This window comes from Microcaecilia unicolor, chromosome 3 (assembly GCF_901765095.1).
Source record: "Microcaecilia unicolor chromosome 3, aMicUni1.1, whole genome shotgun sequence".
Taxonomy (NCBI): Eukaryota; Metazoa; Chordata; class Amphibia; order Gymnophiona; family Siphonopidae; genus Microcaecilia; species Microcaecilia unicolor.
In genome coordinates this window covers 93,655,019-93,668,261 of record NC_044033.1, presented here as the reverse complement: position 1 = coordinate 93,668,261, position 13,243 = coordinate 93,655,019, and the positions used below count along the sequence as shown (strand labels likewise).

Below are 13,243 nucleotides of genomic sequence, written 5' to 3'. Positions count from 1 at the left end.
GAGACGTCCTTATATTTCTGTGGGCGTCTTTAGCGTTTAGCACACAGTAATCAGTGTTCACTAAAAACGCTAACGCACCTTTGTAAAAGACCCCCCCCCCCATGTGTTTCTTCTATCTACAAATTATCAAAACGCTTTATGTAAAAATAAAATAGTGTTCAATTTGCATAGGGCCTTTGTGCAGGAAATGGGGGGGGGGTCTTTTACTAAAGCTTAGCTCAAGTCCTCTGCAGCAGGGCCCATTTTATTCTTATGGGCCCTGCTGCAGGTAAGTCGAGCTAAGCTTTAGTAAAAGACCCCCAGGATGTCCAGATCAGCTAATTCTTAAATTGCCAGGTATTTAACAAAATTCTCGTTGAACATGGAGCCTTTTGTAAAATAATATAAAGACATGCAGGAGGAGTATGCATATGCACCCAAGCATGTCCAGCAGCCATTTTAATTAGAATCATGTTTAAAAATATACTTTTGAACAGCACTGAATATGTCTAGTAGCACTATAGAAAAAATAAGGAGGAGTAGCAGTAAAACAAATAGATCAGCACATGAAGTGGTATCACACAGGTAAGTGTTGATCGTTCTATATTTGTAGATGTCGGTACTTACACTTTTAAAGTGCTAAATTTTAGAAAACTGCATGTCCCAAGTGTAGCCAGTTAGAAAAATGTGAATTACGTTTTATTTTTAGACATTTTGACATGGGCTCACACATCACCAAGGTAAGCACAGTTGGTCTGTGAATGAGTGGAGTGAACCCCATGTGCAGAGCTAGTATATATGCTGGCATCCAGCTTTCTTAAAATATACATATATTTCCTTGGTAAAAGCATGAACTCATGTATAATTTGTTTCTGCCCAACACATGCCTACAACCTGGCCCCTTGCAAACTGTATATCCTGTGGCTTTTGCATGTGTAAATAGCAGTTTCTAAAATCATGATCTATATATGCAAATGCTGTATTTACACAACTCTGTCGTACATGCCTTCCCTAATGCCACAAAATCAAATTGACTCCTTTTTTTTCCCATGCACTGCGCTTGTATTTGTCTGAGCTTGCTCCTACATTGTGTGTTTGATTTCATTTATTACATTTAGCCTATTAGTCTTTAAGCAGGTTATATTCAAACACTTACATTACAACAACAGGTCATCATACAAACATAAATCACATTTGGAAAAAAATCAAATACACCAGATCCCATAAAGATTTAAAATATACTTTAACCTTTATTGCAGTAGTATATTCAGGGGGTAAGTTATCAACGTGAGCTACTCTTAACTGGGCTTAACAGTAAAACAACATATCTTGTTAGTACCTAGGTCTTTTTGCAGAAAATGGGACCTGTGGTAAAATAACACATTTTAATGGTGGCCCATGTTGATAACTATACCCCTCGTTTTCTTTCTGAAACAAATCCATATTCCATTCCAATCTTAAATTGAAAGGTGAATCAATCCATTGTATCAACTTAACGGAAAAAAGAAAACCTGAGCTTGGGTACTTGCTTGATGAGTTACCTGGAATAGGACAGATTGGTGGCTCATGATGTATTGAACTTACTGATGCAATGCTTACCTTTCCTGTAATCATTTTGAAAATTCTGGTAGTAACCATTTGCCCTTAGCGTTCTGCTGTGCTGCACAAGCCAAATGTCCTCTTTTTCTACATCTTTGGAAACTCATGTATAAGGTGTTCTTGTGGCTCTCATGCCCATCTGCTCATTGCTGGGCTGTACTGCAGAATGCATGTCCAGGATGGGAAAACAGTATTTTGTGCCTTCACTGCATAACCCAGTGGCAGTGAAAACAGAGATTATAGATAAAAGTTGTCTTTAACTAAAATGCGATTACCCATGCATTTGTACAAGGAGTTGCCTAACAGTTAGTGCAGTGACCTGAGAACCAGGGGTTCCGGATTCAGTTCCCATTGCAGCTCCTTGTGACTCTGTGTGAGTCACTTAACCCTCCATTGCTCTAGGTACAAAATAAATACTGCATATAATGTGTAAACTGCTTTGATTGTAACCGCAGAAAGGCAGTTTATCAAATCCCTCTCCGTGAAAAAGAATTTTCTGACATTACTCCTAAGTCTACTACCCCACATTCTCAATTCATGTCCTCTAGTTTTACCATTTTCCCTTCTCTAGAAAATATTTGTTTCTATATTAATCAAATTCAGTCAAAGCAAGGAATCAGGATCCTGTCTTATAACAGTTTCCTTCTCTCATTTCTCCCTCTTTTAGGCTTGAACGTAAGTACTGTCTTGAAGTAGTTGGGAAGTTTGAAGAGCCTAAGGCACTTCCTAACTTCACTTGTGTGTCAGCCTGGGCAGGGTGAAAGGAGAGAAGGAAACTGTCATAGGACCATCCAGCCACAAAGCAGGCCCAGTGAAACTTTTATCTGTGGACTACAGTTTGGGATCCCCTGGTCTAAAGGAAGGTTTAGATCAGTTCTGGCTTTTTAACAGCACTCATCTAGCGAACAATGTATGCAGGCATGTTAGCTCACATGGATTGCACAGACACACGCTTTTCAAGGTTCCCACTAACATTGTTCCAATGAAGTAGGCATGCTAAAAGTAGGTTCACACTGTGCATTGGTTAGTGGAGGCAAAAAGGTGCCGTTTATATACCATCAACCCTCAATTTAACAGGCTGGTTGGAGGGAGGAGGTGTCTGTTAAATCAAATTGTTGGGATGTCTGAAACATATTTACATGTGAAAGGCAGTTTCGACATGATGTTTAAGTTGGATTATGGGCGTTTTGTGAAAAACACCCAAAAATCGAATGACAAATATAGCAATTTTTACACCAGAAAAATGTTTCTGTTTTGAAAATTGCAATTTTCTGATGTTTTTGTGCTGGGTGCATCTGTCTTTAGGTACCATTTTCAGGAGAAAAAAACACTCTTAGGGAAAAATGCACAAAAAAAAGCTATTGGGTTGTGTAGGAGCCAGCATTTTGAGCAGACTGACCACACAGACATCCCAGCAGAGCAGTGGGGCAGCCTAGGGAGCACTGCAGTGCACTTACATAAAAAGTCCCAGGTACAACTTTCACTGTAACCCTCTTATTGTATGGGAAAAGGAAAAAAAACGACTGTACCTCACTGTGTACTTCTACAATAGCCCTCAAGCCTGCAGGTGTCACCTATATATAGGTACAGTAGGTATTTAGTTATTTTTGGAGGGCTTACATTTTCCACCACAAGTGTATTAGAGTGGGATGTGGCCCTTGGTCCCCTTCTCTGTAGTCCACTGCACCTACCAGTCTGCTACTTCTGGGACCTGCTTGCTGCGTTAATGAGAATGGCCATCATATCTGAAGCTGTCACTTTATGATGATTTTTAGGTGATTTTCTCTTTTGGAAGTGAGCACCTTTTATATATTTTGAAGTTCAATACAATCAATTTTCATATTAAGAACCACAAATTTAGTTATATGCAAGAACATTACATATCATGCATTAATATATACTATATGTATATATAAAAACATTTTCATGATCTCATTTTGGAATTCTGCTGCTTCTGAATTCTGAAATTTTGGCCATTATAATACACAGAATTGCCTTGTCCATTAAATCAAACATTTGTTAAATTGGGATTTGTTAAATCGAGGGTTGATTCTATATAAGAAAATTTGACTTCCATGTGTAAATGGACATATATGTGCAAGCAGTGATTTATCTTATTTTATTTGGAAAAGCCACTTCATATACATGTATACCCACAGCATAAATAGATTTTTGTGTTCTGTGCATGGTTTGTGCCACCCTCAGAAATAGAACTATTTCCTGTATTGCAATGGAAAAAAATATATATAGTTTTTTCAAAACTTTAAATGTTGGCAGTTTGACTCTGGGCTTCAGAGCAGTGATTGAGGACACTGTTAAGCTGAGCAGGAGTCCTCCAACTGCATTGCTACCAGTAGGGGGTCATGCTTTAATATTGTGTTTTCTATCACTAGGGGCAGGCAGGTTCCCTGGAGTGTTGCAGAATTTGCCTGTCCATTACTATTGAATATATGATAGTGAAACAGCACCCCTGCCTGGCTCCACTTGGACTGCAGTTTTGCAAAATCTGGTACTTACACAGGTAGGTAGCAAAATCTGCAGGTTACATATGAAAGTACTGGCACTTTGGGTCCATAAGCAGTCTGAAAAACTTACATTTGACCTTCTGTAATTTTTTTTCCTTCACATAAAAGGGTGGGGTTTGGACTGTTGTATTACAAATTGTTGCTCTACCAGAATTCAGTAAAAACCTTATTTTTTGTTTCTTTTCCCAGAGATTGTCACATTTTTTAAATTTGCACTCCTGATATATTTGTGCTTGCAATGCTGATCTGTAATTGAAGAAGCAGGACTGCAACACCCCAGAATGTACATGCAAAAGACTCCCTGCAGAAACTGGGTCACTTGGCAGCTTTGTTCATTGAAATTACCTTCTATAAGCATTACTTTTCTTAGGGCCCTGTTTACTAAGGTGCATTAGTGTTTTTAGCGTGCCTACACTTAGCGCATGCGCTAACCATGTAGGCGCCTATAGGGATATTGTAGGCACATACATGGTTAACGCGCATTTTTTAACGCACCTATAACGCTGGTTAATAAACAGGGCCCGTAGTCTAAGTCACTCATGGAATACCGCAATTATTTATTGAGTATACAATTAAAAAATGGTATTTGGAAGCTTGGCACAGCTCCAGGCATCCACTTTTGCATGAAGCAAAGCAACCACCCAGCCTTGAACTGTTCCTAGAATTTAGCAAAGTAAGGAATGTTACATTCATTGGAGCCGACTCTGTGGGTGCTTGAGCACCCCCAATATAGAGAAAATTCCTTGTATGTGTCCAGGGAAGGGTTATTTCCATTGGGCTTAGCACCCCCAATAATTTTGAAAAGTTGGCTCCTATGGTTACATTAACATCACTGCGGGGAAACTCCAGCTAAATTTTGGAAGAGCTTTAAAACTGAATATATCAGTTAGTTTCATTGCCATTTTAAATCTAAGAATATTAAAATATTTCCCTCCTGATTTTTATCCATAAAAAAATTGGAGAAACTTGCAAAAATATCAAACTCACACCTATTCACTTGAATATTCTTGTATAGTGCTTTTCTGCTTTTTTTTTTTTTCTGTTCAATAAATCTGTTTTAGTTTAGACCAAAAGTGGCTATTGCTTAACATTAACCTAGCATTCCAGCTTCTGCATGTGCATTCTGCAGGCCTGCTCTTCAACTTCCATGGGCTTCATTGGGGAGCAGTAAATGGAGCACTGACTCACGGATCTACGTAGTTGTGCAGGAAATGAAAAATGTTCATTTGTCCCGTAATGGTGCACTATACTGCATCAGCAGGCACGTGCACCAGAGTTTTCAATTACTGGAATCACTAATAGCCGGTCAATGCACTGGGGAAAGTTGATTATTGCTATTTGTTTTAGTAAACAAAAGTTAATTTTCTACTGAGTTTTATATTGTTTAAAGTTCTCATCAATACTCGTATACATACTTTTTTACTTACATTTGTGTTTTTTTAATGTACATAAAATATTTTCATACATTTACATGTTTTTTTTTATTGTACCTAACATAATAAAATATTTGCAATCAGGCTTTGAAGTTTCTTTTGGGGGGAATAATAGGGTAACCTAGTTATGGGGGTAGCTAGAGTGGTACCAGCAGGCAGTATTTTCCCATAAACCAACTGGGTCAGTACTGATGGGCAGCTGGTGTCCAGACACCTTCCAGCACAGCCATGGGGACTTTGGCTTGATGTTCAGGCAGCACCCTCAGCCATTAGTTAGATTCCAGAAGACAATGCGCTCATCTACCCAGGATGGTAGAAAATTGATTAGGGTGGTCAATATTCAGCTGTCAAATTGTAAACACTTAGAACTGCTGAGCAATATATCTGTCAGGGTCTTCACATGTGCACCCTTTGTTGTCAGTTTATTGCATTTATTAATCACCAAATTGAAAAGACTTTAAGGGGTTCTTTTGCTAAAGTGGGTTATATATATATATATATATATATATATATATATATATATATATATATATATATATATATATATAGTGATTTGTTCTGAAAGGGTGCCGTCTATCCTCTGTCCTATCATATATTGTCGTTCCGTTTTCTCCCTCGGCACCTCCTATTCTTTATACCCTGTTTTCTCTCATATCTTACATTTAGAATTGTAAACTGCTCAGATACCCTGTTTGATGTGTGGGATAGCAAGCATTAAACTTGGAATGGGCGAGGAAGCATTACCAGCTAGTGCGTTTGCATTGGCTTGCACTAACTGGGTAATGCAGACTTTAAACGTGGGAGCACATAGCACCTCCTAAATAGAAGGCAGTAAGTGCTCCTGCATTAATATTTTTGCAGGTGTTGTGGAATAATGGAAAAATTTAGCATGGAATCTGCAAAAAGAGAGCCCTATGTTTAAAAATGGGTTTAACACATGGGAAACTCCCATGTAGCATATCTTAGTAAAAGGGCCCCTAACTTAAAATCCAATAAAAGTATATTGATGTTTCTTCTTACTAATACAAAAAAGGCTAACTAGCACTTATGATTTTTATTTTAACAAAAAACAGCTATTCCTCTAAAAATCCATCAGTTATGTTGTTTTCCTTCATTTGCACGAAGTTAGGTTGCCCGTTTATAGGTAAATGTTAGACATTGTTTATATCAGATTGCATTGCCTGTAACAGTTACAGTGCTTGTTCCTTTAAAGGCAGGAAGTACCTTTGGACTACAAATCTTAGTCTTCCTGCTGTGCTCTGTGATAGGCTCTTCCTGAGCACATGTCCCTGTTCCCTATACCTTATGGGACTTTTCCTATTGGCTGGCCCTTGTCCCTCTGTATGCTGGGTTGTAGAGTTGGCCTGCTTCTCTCTCCATTGGGGTGGAGGGAATCTGCATTCATGCTTTTTCAAAGAGCTGTAAGCTGACTTTCTGTACCTTGTTGAGTTCCCCCACCCCCTGAGCTACTGTAATATCACCAAGTATTTTCCAGTTTTGAAGTACTTACAGCATCTACTCTCTGCTTGGTGCTGAGATCTCCCAGTTCCTCTTGTATACAGAGTGAGCTGGTAGAGAACAGACTCCCAGTTCTGCAAGGCAGAAACTCTTGGCCAGCACATCTAACTGTAAGTCATTTTCTTTTGTTTGAATCTGAATGAAAAAAAAATAAGAACATAACATAAGAACATAAGCATTGCCATACTGGGCCAGACCGAAGGTCCATCAAGCCCAGTATCCTGTTTCCAACAGTGACCAATCCAGGTCGCAAGTACCTGGCAAGATCCCCAAAACGGTACAATACGTTTTATGCTGCTTGTCCTAAAATAAGTGGATTTTCCCAAGTCCATCTTAATAATGGCTTACTGACTTTTCTTTTAGGAAGATAGCCAAACCTTTTTTAAACCCCGCTAAGCTAACTTTTTTTTACCACATTCTCTGGCAACGAATTCCAGAGTTTAATTACACATTGAGTGAAGAAATATTTTCTCTGATTTGTTTAAAATTTACTACTTTGTAGATTCATTGCGTGCCCCCTAGTCCTAGTATTTTTGGAAAGAGTAAACAAGAGGTTCACATCTACTTGTTCCACTCCACTCATTATTTTATAGACCTTTTTCATATCTCGTCGGCTGTTTTTTCTCCAAGCTGAAGAGCCCTAGCCGCTTCAGCCTTCCCTCATAGGGAAGTCATCCCCATCCCCTTTTATCATTTTCATCACCCTTCTCTGTACCTTTTCTAATTCCACTGTATATTTTTTTGAGATACGGTGACCAGAATTACACACAGTATTCAAGGTGTGTGCGCACTATGGAGCATTACAAAGGCATTATAACATCCTCATTTTTGGTTTTTTTTTGGTTCAGGTGTTCTGAGTCTTCACAGTGATGTTCTATACTCTGGTTTAAGCTTCGTCTATCATACCCAGTTAAGGGGCTCAACAGTCAAAACTTGTTCTCCCTACAGTAAAAACTTGAGAGTTGCAATAAATCTCAGGGGGCAGTGAAAACTTGAACACTCTGGTGGAATTCTCAAGGGATAGTGAAAAGGCTTGGTGGACATTCTCAAAGTAGCCCATGTGTGGATAACAGAGCAGGTTTCAGCTTTAAATGATTCTTTTCCTTGGTATGTATGGTTCTATCCTATCAAATTATGGCATTCTTTTCTTTGTTTTTATTGTTTGTTAACTGCTGTGTTCAATGCTGTTGCAACAGCGGGGTATATCAAGCTTTAATAAACTATAGAATTTTGGAGAGTTGCAAACAGCGCAGAGAACACAGCTAGGTGCATGTGGCTGGCTGACCGCAGCTGACTTAAAAGGCTGTAGCGCTGTACAGCCTAATCGGTGCATAGAAGATTGACTCTGATTGGAAGATCAGACAAACTGGGTAGGTCTAAGCCGAGATTGGCCCACCTATAGCTAGTCTCCTGGTCAATGGAAAGGGATGCTGTTCAGCAGGAGTGCGGCAGATGACCCGCAAAAGTGTGAGTCTCCCGCTGAATGCTTGAGACTTGGCAAGCCTGGTATGGATCAGAGCATGGTTTGGGGCATAAGGTAGGCCTGAGGCCCACAAAGATTACCTAGAAACACTCCTATAGGATATTGAGAGAGCTCAGATTCTTTTACAGCAGTGCTTATCAATCTTTTTGTGGCTGTGAATGTGATCCCTATGATCACAGCCAAATAAAGTTGTATGACACCCCCACCCCTCCGGTCCTGACCCATGGTTTTGGAAGCCTTGTTAAAGATTTGTTTATTAGGGATCCTTGGGGAAAGGAGAGGCTCCACAGGATTGGAGAAGGGGGGGGGGGGGGTGATGTCCCTTTTCACAAAAATGCTGACACAGAAGAAGTGGGAAACTGTAGGCTGGTAAGCCTTACTTCAGTGATTGGAAAAATAATGGAGGCCTGCTGAAGAAAAAAGGATTGTGAACTTTCCAGAATCCAGTAGGTTGCAGATCTAAAGCAACATGGTTTTACCAAAGGGCGGTCATGCTAAATGAATCAGATTTGAGTTTTTGACTGATGACCAGATCGAGGACATATGCTGGATGTAGTACACTTGGATTTCAGCAAAGCCATCGATACAGTTCCTCATAGGAGACTCACAAATATTCTGAGCAGGCTGATGTTAGGACCCCCAAGTAGTGAATTGAATTAGAAACTCCCAGCTCCGTTCCTTCTATCTCGCTGCTCCCTATGCCTGGAATAGACTCCCTGAGCCAGTACGTCAGGCTCAGTCTCTGGCTGTCTTCAAGTCTAGGCTTAAAGCCCACCTCTTTGCTACTGCTTTCGACTCCTAACCATGACTTTCTTACTCAACACCCTCACTTATCACCCCTACCACTGCAATTTCCCCACCCCTAGCTCTCTGTTCATCTGTCCAGTTTAGATTGTAAGCTCTGTTGAGCAGGGACTGTCTTTTTCATGTTAATTTGTACAGCGCTGCGTAAGTCTAGTAGCGCTATAGAAATGTTTAATAGTAGTAGTAATTAGAAACTGGTTGACTTACAGATGACAGAGAGTGGTGCAAAAGGAATTCAGTTAAAGGAAAAAAAGGTGAAAAGTGGAGTGCCTCACGGTTCTGTACTGGGGCCATTTCTATTCAGTATCATTGTGAGCTACATTGCAGATGGGGTAAAAGAAAAATTTGCCAGTTTGCAGAAAAGCAAAAGATTTGCAACAAAGTGGACACTCCAGGGGGAGTAGACAACATGTGAAGTAATCTACAAAAATTAGAAGAATGGTCTAATGTTTGGCAGTTAAAATTAATGTGAAGAAGTATAGAATGATGTACTTGGGGTGTAGAAATCTCAAAGGAACTATTCATAATAGTGGGGCAAGATGCTGGTATCCACGGGTTAAGAGGGAGACTTAGGGTGACTGAGATGACAAAGTGGTGAATCAGTGTAATAAAGAGCTGACTGAAGCCAGAAGGATGTTAGGCTGTATATAGAGAGGTATAAACAGAAGCAAGAGGAGGTGTTAATGCAGATGTACAAGTCAAGCCCCACTTGGAGCACTGTTTTCAGTTTTGGAGGGGAAAAGCTATCAATATGGGCTACTCTTATGTTAACCCCATTTCTTAGTAACTAGGTGTCATTGCATAACAAGGGGTATGTACAAAAATAGCATGTTAGTGGTTAAATATCACATGTTAAAGGTAGCCCACATTAATTACTGTAACCTTAAGTACATAACAAACATGGTATGTGGTTTGCGTCAACATGTCAGTGGTGAGGCCCCACCTGGAGTATTGTGTTCAGTTTTGGAGGCCGTATCTTGCTAAGGATGTAAAAATAATTGAAGCGGTGCAAAGAAAAGCTACGGGATTTGTGTTACAAGATGTATGAGGAGTCTTGCTGACCTGGCTCAACATGTATACCCTGGAGGACAGGAGAAACAGGGGTGATATGATACAGACGTTCAAATATTTGAAAGGTATTAATCCGCAAACTAACCTTTTCCGAGATGGGAAGGCAGTAGAACTAGAGGACATGAAATAAGATTGAAGTGGGGCAGACTCAAGAAAAATGTCAGAAAGCATTTTTTCACGGAGAGAATGGTGGATACTTGGAATGCCCTCCCGCGGGAGGTGGTGGAGATGAAAACGGTAACAGAATTAAAAAATGCGTGGGATAAACATAAAGGAATCCTGATCAGAAGGAATGGATCCTCAGAAGCTTAGCGGAGATTGGGTGGCAGAGCCGGTGGTGGGAGGCGGGGCTAGTGGTTAAGAGGCAGGGCTAGTGCTGGGCAGACTTCTATGGTCTGTGCCCTGAAAATGGCAGATACAAATCAAAGTCAGGTATACACATAAAGTAACACATATGAGTTTATCTTGTTGGGCAGACTGGATGGACCGAACAGGTCTTTCTCTGTCATCATCTACTATTTAAATATTTGAACGGTATTAATATACAATCAAATCATTTTCAGAGATGGAGAAGTGGTAGAACTAGAGAACATGAATTGAAAGTTGTGAAGAGGTAAACCAAAGAGTATACTGCATCAGGAAATGCTTTTTCACAGAAAGGGTAGTGGATGCCTGGAATACCCTTCCGAGGTGGTTGTGGGACAGTCAGTGCCAGAATTCAAAAATGTGTGGGATAAACACAGGGTAACAACCAACAGGTCAGGGTAAAGAAACCCCCACATGTATAACAGTCGAGACCAAAAAGAAGGGGTGGACCAAGAAGTCTCGCCAGCCAAAGGCTGATTGAAGTAACTTTATCTGCACCAAATATATGACCCGACACGGGTCAAGGTTATTTTGTTTATTGTTCATTACTTATATGTTTTTAACATTGTTTTATGCATTATTTTTGCATGTAGAGTTTTGACTCCTGAGGCAGATGGTTGAACCGTCGAAACACAGTCCCGTGTCGGGTCATATATTTGGTGCAAACAAAGTTACTTCAATTGACCTTTGGTTGTCGAGACTGCTTGGTCCACCCCCTACTTTTTGGGATAAACACAGAGCATCATATTGCAGCAGGGATGGGGTGGAATCAAAGCAAAACTGAAATGACCTTCCTACTTTAAATAAGGCATAGAGGGATGTAACCTACACAAAGCGGCAGGCACAACCCCAAACAGGAGTATAGAGGGATTTAACCTGCAAGGATAAGCAGGTACAACAACAGCCACCTTACTGGGCAAAGTAGATGGACCATATTGGTGTTTATCTGACATCAATTAGTTACATACACCTTCCACACCCCCACCCAAACAGATCTCTCCAAACAGCCCCCACAGACACACAGAGCCATGCACACAGGCTCATACACATGTCCACCTCCTCACACATACAGACACACATACTTGATGACTTACAACCCCATAAGCAACACCCTTCCTGCTGGATCAAGAGTTTGCGCTCAAGTTGGGCAATTAAGGAAAAGGAATCGCACCACTGTAAGTGTACAAATTCCAATTTGCCTTGTTTTGTTTTTCTTTGCATGCTCTAGCTATCATTATCTTAGTGAAGAGCACAATAACATGCCTGCTAAGAATACAGTGAATTGGTCCCGTTGTACGTGTTGAAAGCTGGATATTATATAACACCAGCACATTTACCCACTCATTTGAAACAGTCTATAAATACACTTGACAATGGAAAGTGTGATGGGTGAACATCAACGTAGCAGTGAAAGAAACAAATAACCTACAGACAAACAATTCAAATTTGTATGAACCTTATTATATAATTTTGCTGTTAATGCATATTTTAATCAATATTCTTATGTCAAGGGGCAAAAGATATCTTGCATAATTGTATTCTTAAAAATATATACATCCTTCTTATTTTGTCTCTACTTACGGAAACTAGCATAAAGAACAACATCCTCCCTCCCTCCCATCTAGCCACAGCACTTCCTCTATCATACAACTTCAAGAAAAAAAAAAAGTGTCACTTACACAAACCTGTAGTTGCATTATCACCAAGGGGAAGAGTTTGTGTGCGAATGACCTCAACATACACCCACTCAACAGACATCACTGAATCTGAGTTCTAGGGCAGGGGTAGACAATTCCATTCCGCAAGAGCCCCAGGCAGGTCAGATTTTCAGGATATCCACAAAGACTGTGCAAGAGAGAGATTTGCATACACTGGTATGCAAATCTATCTCATGCATACTCATTGTGGATATCCTGAAAACTTGACCTGCCTGGGCCTGTCGAGGACCGCAATTGCTTACCCCTGTTCTAGGGCAGCCCTATAAAAGCAACATTGTTTTTCATATGAAATGGAGGATATTTGCATGCTGTCAGCAGCACATAAACTAAAATAGGAACAATACAGAGAAAATTAGCATGGCCACTGTGCAAAGATGGTATACAAATTTGTGAAGTGTTCCATATTTTGGACAGGGATGTAAATAACATGGCGCTATTATGCCAGGGGTTCTTAACCCAGTCCTTGGGACACACCTAGCCAGTCAGGTTTTCAGGAGACCCACAATGAATATGCATGACATTGATTTGCAAAGAATGGAGGTAGGGCATGCAAATTTATCTCATACATATTCATTGTGGATATCCTGAAAACCTGACTGGCTAGGTGTGTCCCAAGGACTGGGTTGAGAAACCCCGTATTATGCATATGACAAATTATAAAACCCTGGGTCTGGATTGGCTTCTGGAGTTTTTTTTAAGTTATTGGTGCCATCACCTTAACACCAACCTTAGGAACAGTGGGGCCCT

General features: G+C 40.2%; 1 non-coding gene across 1 annotated transcript; it reads left to right on the top strand.

Annotated features, from left to right (window-relative positions):
* Nucleotides 1-12,801: 12,801 nt before the first annotated feature.
* LOC115467426 lies at nucleotides 12,802-12,905 on the top strand. Its single transcript, XR_003941719.1, has one exon. It is a non-coding gene; the product is annotated as a U6 spliceosomal RNA (small nuclear RNA).
* The last annotated feature ends 338 nt before the right edge of the window (nucleotides 12,906-13,243 follow it).